This window comes from Myiozetetes cayanensis, unplaced genomic scaffold, assembly GCF_022539395.1.
Source record: "Myiozetetes cayanensis isolate MyiCay16 unplaced genomic scaffold, myiCay2020 scf1, whole genome shotgun sequence".
Classification (NCBI taxonomy): domain Eukaryota; kingdom Metazoa; phylum Chordata; class Aves; order Passeriformes; family Tyrannidae; genus Myiozetetes; species Myiozetetes cayanensis.
In genome coordinates, this window is record NW_026086604.1 from 10,798,322 (window position 1) to 10,806,641 (window position 8,320).

The window sequence follows — 8,320 nt, forward strand, 5'->3', positions numbered from 1 at the left end:
CATGGCTGTCTGGAAAGCTTGACAGCATCTGCTCTGCCTCCATTGTTTACTATTGATCTCAGATCCCAAGTGCCAGGACAATAGATGGTAATGGGTTATCACTCGGCAAGAGAGGTGCTGAGGACAAGGCCAGTGTAGGCTACTGTGGGGTCAGTGCTGCTGGGCTGAGACAATTAGGGGGGTGTTTCACTCTTACCTTTGAGGGATAACACCCCACCTTATCACTGAAAGGGTGCAAGCACATGTGTGTGACTCTGTGCTCCTCGTGCTGTATTAAGAAGGGCCATAGAACTGAGCCAACGCCTTGATAAAAACTTGTGAAGTCAGGCAGTTTGTGTTTTAACAACGCCTGCAGCAGCCTCCTCCTGCCCTCTGCCACTCCCATCAGGTCCCTGTGAAGGGCGGCTGGCCCGGTGCCGGTGCCGGCGTGCTTTGAAATGCACCGATGCTCAGGGGGGCTTTGCTTGCCCAACGCTGCCCTGGGCCTCCTGTAGCCAGGCAGGCTCCAGACACTTTTGCACCTATCAGCGACCCAAAGAGCTGATGAATTCAGTGAACTTAGAGCAGCAGCCTGGCCTTCCCTGTGGATGGCCTGCAGATCCCACATGAATCCCGTAACCTTTGCTGAGAATGGTAGTTTGGGGATTTTTCTTTTCTTTTCAATTTTTTTTTCTATTGCTCTTGCTAATTACTAAAGCAATTTTTAAAATTTAAATGAGGGCTTCCTCCCTCACAGCCCATCTGCTGTGAAATCACAGCGCACATCCTTTGTGACAGTTCAAGCATCGCCATGGCAACGTGCTGTGATGTGATCAACCCTGAGTTATGACCTCACTGCGGGACTGGGCAGGCCAGGTTGCTTTGGCAGAAGGAATAAAAACCAACTTCTGTATTAACAAAAGCGTGATGTATGCTACAAGCTGATGGGATTTGGCCTGGACTAAAAGCCAGGCTAAACCCCTCTCTGGAGCTTTTTACAGGACTTCAGTGCTAGGGCTAGGGGGGAGCATCCACTCGATAAAATCATGTATTTTTTTCCCTTGAGAAAGTTACTTTCTTTGAGAAGTCTTTTCTACCACTTTATGGCACTATTTCAATAGAAATCCTTGGAATTTTTAAGACCTTTTTATTTTTTTTTCTTCCTGTATATCCATAGATTGAAAGTGCTGGAGACCAAACTCCCTTTTACCTACTTGGAGGCAGGTGCTGCATGGCCGGTGGCAATGCATACTTCACCTATGCTCCCCTGTGGCTTTGCCCCTACCCCATCCACAAGATAACAGGTCTGGGGTGAGTGGTTTGACTTTCTGAGGCATTCATCTCTGCTCCCTGCTGAGCCTGGCGTGAAGGGTGACAACACTGCAAGCCTTTGTGGACAACTGGAGTGGATTAGTGACCAAAGACTGCCCAGCAGGTGTCATATCCAGTGTTATCCATTTCCAATTAACCAAGGGCCTGGTTCAGAGCCCCTGGTTCAAAGTAGGGGGGATTTTTTTTTTTTTTTTTGTGGTTCCTGCTGATTTTGGATCAGAATTTAACTGTCAAACTGAGCCTGTTCTTTCAGGAAGCTATTTGCACATATAACTAATTCACTGAGACAGCTTGTATATTTATCTGTACTGTAGTATGTGTTTCAGAAAGTGTCTTTATCTGTCCCTTAGAGTAGAATATAGCATCTTTAGACTGGTGGTGCAAACAGAATTGATGGGGATATTTGGCAATTCTAGAGGGACTGGTGGTACAATTTGCCACCTTTCTGGAGACCTGGAAAGTTAACAGGCAGCCTAGTTTGCCTATTTTATTTGTTGCTGAATACACATGGTGCTGTTTATGAGGATTTAAACAATGCATGGCTATTACATAGTATGTTTATTTATTATATTAACAAAGCTGAGAGATGTTTTGGGAAGGGGAGGAGGAAACCTGGGAAAAATGATGCACTTCCAAGTGGCACACTGTGCAGAGGAGTATTAGACTTTCACAGTATTAGACTTTCAGGTATTAAAACTTTGTGGCCAGTTCTATAGGATGGTACAATCTGGGGGACCACAGTGGGTCTGCTGTACCAAGGTCTGTATGATGATAGAAGAATACACAGCCCTCAGTTTCTACAGGTTCCCTTGTCCCTTATGGCAGAGCTGATGCAAAGGGCTTACAGTCCTCACACATCTTCTCCTCCATTGTCCCTTTTTGAACATACAGAATCAGTATAGCACCAGTGTATTATACTGATCAGACCATTTAATTTTGCACTGATGGCTCTCTGCTTTACTTATTGAGTCACAGAGATGTCAAATGATTGCTGTAGCTTTGTCTCTAAGCCATTTTGGAGACATAACCTTGAAGACCATCATAATTTTTAGGCTCACAACCAAAAGGGGGGCAGAGGGGGAGGGAATCAAGTATAATGATTTTCTCCCTCCAAAACTGTCTTTAAACATACTCCCTGGCTTAGCCTCTTTATGCCACTTTACAGCCTCCAGCAAGTTTTTACAGCTGAGCTACTTTCCAGCCCCAGAAAATGCAGTGGAGCCCCTGAACTATTGAAGTGCAAATGGCTTGACCGTAATCTAGGAAGATTCAAGAGAAACAGGTCAAATGTTACACTAAACAGTTATGGCAACATATTTTACCAGCAGGATGACAGAAGCATGTTTACCCTGGGCAGGTTTAATGTGAGAAGATAAAAATCTCTTTTCTGAAGGTGAATGTTATCGGTTTGCTGGTCTTTGGCTGTGCAAGCTCAAAAGTAACAATCCTTCTGTAGCTCTGTCTATACCAGGATCTCAAAGTACTTAGAATATTAACTTCATGAGCTTTACTGCACACTCATATTATCAGCCCCTGAGGTTATCCCAGTTTACTGGTGGGAACACAGGGCCTGGGGAAACTGGAGACAAGGTCTCCAACGTCTTTGGCTGTGGCCAAGCAATCATCAGAATCAATGCCAGCATGGGGGGTCTTGCGACTTTTGCCAACCCCACACAAGGGACCCATGGCACAGCCAGAACCCTGGAGTCTAAACCCACTGGCTTAGCTATGCTGCACATCATTCACCCTGTTGCTGACACCAGCAGGAAGGCTCAGTTGGGCTTATTCCATATTGCGGTAAATATTAATAAGACCTGCCTGGATCTCAGCAGTGGCAGTAGGAATTTTCCTGCTTTCACAGAAAAGTGCATCTATGCCACCATCAGAAATATAAAAGCAGTATCACAGTGCTCACAGAAACAAATTGGAGTCTTTATCCTACCGGGGCTCAGCCAAGAGTTCATATCATTCTCTCAGTAAGAGACAGGCTCGTAGATCCTCAGCACACAGATTTTCCCTGCATGCCAGGGTAGCTCCAGGATTTTGTTTTGCTGCAAGGCCATGCTACTAATATATTCTCTAAGTTTTGGAAAGCTGGATTTGCAAAGCTAGCTGCTGGATAACATGGTAAATTACAGGTTAGGTGATGTGTATTTGCTGCAGTTAAAGGGAAGTGCCCTTTTCCCCTCATCTTGAAAATCCCAGAAAGGCATCTTTCTCATTGCAAAATATTTTGTCACAGTAGCCACCCTTAAATGTCACCCTAGTCCAGTGACAAATTTATGGTGACATTTTTCAACAGAGATGGTTAAACTCAGCATATATGCTTTCTGTAAAATACTGATTTTCCTGCACTTTGAGATGTCTGGGGAAAAAAGATACTGTATGTAAAACTTGATTTATAAAAACATGAGCCTGTTGCTTCAACCTCTGGATGCATTTACATTAGAAGACACAAATTGAATTTAATGTCATGCTACCAGCACCTGTGTTTCATCTAGGACTGAGCAGACAGAATGGGAGTTTGTTTTACAATAGATGGGTGGCAATACAGGGGGAAGATTGGAAAAGGCAGGGAGGGGACACACTGAGAGGGTAACTGATAAAAGTATGCATTTTGCTGCCTATGAACAGTAAAATTACAATCTGGTTTCAGAATGACTCCTTTCAATATTAAAAAATATGAAGATAAGGATACCCTCTTCCCCAACACATTGAATTTATTTGCAATGGTTTTTGGAAGTCAACAATAGAATGAAACATAAGTGTAGATTTTCTATATGTTTTCATTAGGCTGTAATAGTGGTGCTGACCTTTCAGAGAAGTACTGGGATCTGCTGTCTGGAGGGGAGGTGGGAGAGGGGTTGATTCCTGCCCAGGTCCTGTTCAGTGTTTTTACTTATGTCTTAATATATTAATGAAATACATTTAAAAATAATTAGCATGCTAAGGCTGGTGTGATGGACACCAAATTTGATGCACAGTGATACAAATGAAGATTAATATTAGTCATATCTCTATGATTTAATGAAGGATATAATGCCACCTGCTGTGTGGTGGAAACAAATTACTGCTTCTTTGGTTGTTTTTGAGTAGTTCTGGAAAGAAAATGAATTTGGACTAAACTAATTTCCCTTTAATGTCTTAGACTTGTAATTAAAGCTTCACGTATTGCAATTAAGCATAAATACTGTGTAAAATGACACATAGGAGAGGCTTCTGATGTTAACCCACCACTTCCCAGAGGGTACAGCACCCAGCGTTTTCTAGTTGAGTTCAGTAATAGTTTCCTTTTCTTCTCTGCGGACCAGTAACATATCCTCATACACTTGCCTGCTTTCTAACAGGTACAAAAGAGCATCCCTTGGAGGCAATAATGGCCTTTCATTCACAGAGCAGTGCCACACGGAGATGTATATTCGTACACTTAGTGTGGGCAGGTGTCTTGACCTGCTCCAGTCCAGGGCCAGGCTGTGTTGGTCATCTCTTTGGTGTTGCTGCACCAGTGTCTCTCGAGCTGGGGACAGCATATGAATCCAAAGGGAGAGCAACGATGCCATGGAACAGGTGTCTCTGCTAGGTGCAGACCACAGGGGCCATCAACAGAAGCCATTAAAACACAAACAGTGGTTTGGACCTGTTGCCATCGTGGACCTTTCTGAGGACTTGATGGAGTTTTTGGCTAATGGGTTGCACTGCGCTCAGGATGCCCAATGTAACCAGAGCTCCTGTGCTGGATCATGCTGTGCTTCCTTGCCATGTCTAAAGGCTGAATGGCCTGACTGCTGGATGGCATATTGTATATGGCAGGCTGGCAAACAGCAGGAACAAAATAATTTTGTCCCCCAACAAAGTTAATTGAATGAGGTTTAATGTTGCTAAGAGATTTGGACTGCATCCCTCGAACTTCAGGAGATTAGGCTGCCAAGCAGGAGGCATGGCATAGGGGCTGGCGCTACGCCAGTAAACAAAGCTTTATCAGGATGATATGTTAATATTTGTGTGTACTGTAAAATTAAAAAAAAAAGGGGGAGGGAAGTGTGGTGGACTGCCTCATCTACTCCTCTGGCATAGAAATTCCCATTGAAGCTGATGGTAAAACTAATGCTCCTGCAAAAACTGTAAGTGATTTAAAAACAACTTGGTTGCAGTGGAAAACAGATGCCTAATGCAGCAAGTTCACCTTCTTCTGTGGTCCCAGCAGATCTTACATGGAGAAATATTTGTCTCATGAGAAGGCCCAGAGGTCCCAGCTGAAATCAGAGTTGATTTCAGTGAGGGGCTTCTTTGGGATGCAGCAAGGCTAACTCAGTAGGTTGTGGATGGCCACAAGGTCTTACTGACCAGGCACCAAGCTGGCCATGCATGGGTTCACCATCTTTTGAAAACTGTGTGACCACATGAATGTGAGACTGCACTTGAGGTAGAAAACCATGATTAAAAATTCAACCTACAGAAAAAAAAAAGTACGAATGAGATGATAAGAAATACAGGCAGTGGTGAGACTCTTGGATTCCTTCATCTGACACCATATGGACAGGGAAAATACTGAGAGCACAGCAGTGCCGGCTGAGAAGGTACTTCTGAATCTCATCTGAATTTTGGACAATTAAAACATTGAAGCCGTTGCCAAAGTGGTTTTTCTGAATTAATTGCTGGAGAGAAGTTAAGTGGAGAAGATGATGGAGCAGATGCTGAAGATAAGAAACAACTGGATGATTAGGAGGGAATTCCCTGTTGGCTTAACTAGTGACATGTACTATGGTTAGAAGAAATGAGTGAGGATGTGTGTGAGAGGTTTGAGGAGGGCCCCTGGCAGTGCTCTTGCCTAGTTCTGACTTACCCAGTGGTAGTAGGTTCTCACCTTGGAGATTTGGGGAAAGTGAATCTGAGCATGCCAGGTACTGGAAACACATGCAGATGTGTGTAAAGAGTGTCATCACTCCAACTACAGCTGCCCTGAGTCCTACCAGAAACTCTGGTGATGTTTTCATCTGAGGGCCACTGCAGATGCCGTCCATCTGGTGACCATATCATCAAAGTGTGTCATGGACTTTTCTCACCACATGAAATCTGCAGATCTGTGTAGCTTGTGGGAGAAAGGGGGAAACCTTTAGATGGACAGCACAGTTTCTACCCACAGACTTTAGCAGTTTCAGCTATGGTTACAACACAGGAGCTACAGCTTTCCTTTATTGCCAGTAGACAGGTAGTGCCTGGGCCATATAGATGGCCCTTTTTCCTCTCTTCCAACTTACTTCCCACTTTTGTAAGCACTTTGCCTGAAATCCTGGTCCTCGTTAACAAAAATGGCAAATATCTTATTGCCTCCAGTGGGACAGGAGCTAATTCTCAGATTAGCTCTATGCACTCTGAGCACTAGCCCTAGGCACTGGTTATACTCTGAACCTATACAAAAAGAGTCACAAAAAGAGAACACCAAGGTCACTCAGTGTAAAGCATGGGAGTATAGGCTCCCACTGTAGGCTGACACAACTTTAGATCACTAAGGGGATGAATAAAGCTTGGCGGTCTTGTGTAGCTTGACCCAGATAGAGGTTCAAGTCCAACCTGATTAAATGCTGTCCACTGTCTCCGTAACATGGTTCAGTTGCGTCTGCCTGGGTTTTAGTAGGTGAGTTTTGCACTTATAAGATGTTCCCTCTTTGCCAAAGCCCCTCCAGCACTGGGGTGAGGCACAAGTGTGACATTTGTGCTGTTTCTATATCTGGGGTACAAGGCTACCCATTCCCTAAAAGACCCAGACTATGGGAGAAGGGAATGAGGAATTCAATATTGGCTTTGCTGCTGATAACTAGATGAAGATAAATATTTGTGGATGGCCTGTTATCTGGCTCTGGGAATAAAGTGATTATTCTCTCCAAGTGCTTTATCACAGTTCCACATCAGAAGAGAACTATACAGAAAGCTTATCTCAGGATTGTCTTGACTTTTGCTGATCTGAATAATTATGTGGATCCAATTAGTTGTAAGTTTTATGTTTCTTTAATGAGGCTTTTCCATCTCAACAGTCAGTTGTTTACACAGAAAAACTCCTCCCACTTCACATTATTTTTTATTTCTCTGGGCTGCATGTGTCTAATTTTTTTCCATATCCCAGAAATGGTCTCTCTTGTTATATTTTGGTGGATTCAGCTTGAGTTAGTACCTGCCTTCTTGACTGCTAAGGAAACACACAAGTTTGCACAGAGCAGTCTGTGCTAGCATACAACAACAGGAACTAGGAAGCCTAAAGCTAAACTCAAATTCATCCTGGTGGAAACTTTATAATAATGAATGAACCATATCACTGAAAAAAAGCTGGATTTATCTGCAAACACCACACCTCCCAAATCCATAGGAGTTCAGATGAGCTATTCCTAGCAACTTTAAGTGATGTAAGGTGACTTTCACTCCAAAAGCCTTTTCTCCTGTCGATTTTCTCCATTCTTGTGTCTTTCCATGCTCAACTGGCAGCATCAGCAAAAAGGGAGGAAAATAATAACAACAGCAGTCACTGCCAGAGCAAAAAAGGAAGTGTGCATTTTTTTTTGTGTTGTTCAGAGGGGGAAAGACTATGAGCAGAGAAACTTGTGTGCTGAGTTTAATCTTAACATTCCTTCTAGTAAACCTGAAGTTATATTTAAAAAGTGAAACTAAATTGATGAAAACAAGCGTTGTATTAAAAGCATTGTCTCTGGTTTAAACAAATACCAGTGAAAAGTTCTTTGTTCATATTTTTCATTCTCCCTCTGGGTTGCAAGGATTGATTTGTCTCTTTGAGTATAATGCTGGTACTGAGACCATCACAAGGGCTGGGCCATGGAAACCAAAGTTCTTCATTTCTTTCCCATGTACTCAGCTGGGAAAGGGCTCAGTGGCCCTATGGAGAGCTTATTCTGTCACTGACAGCCTCCTTCTGCTGGGGTGTCAGGAGGTGAGGGAATGAGTGGGAAATGGAGAAGCTAAACATCCTTCTCTCCAGTTTTAATGTCACGAAGAAAGTATC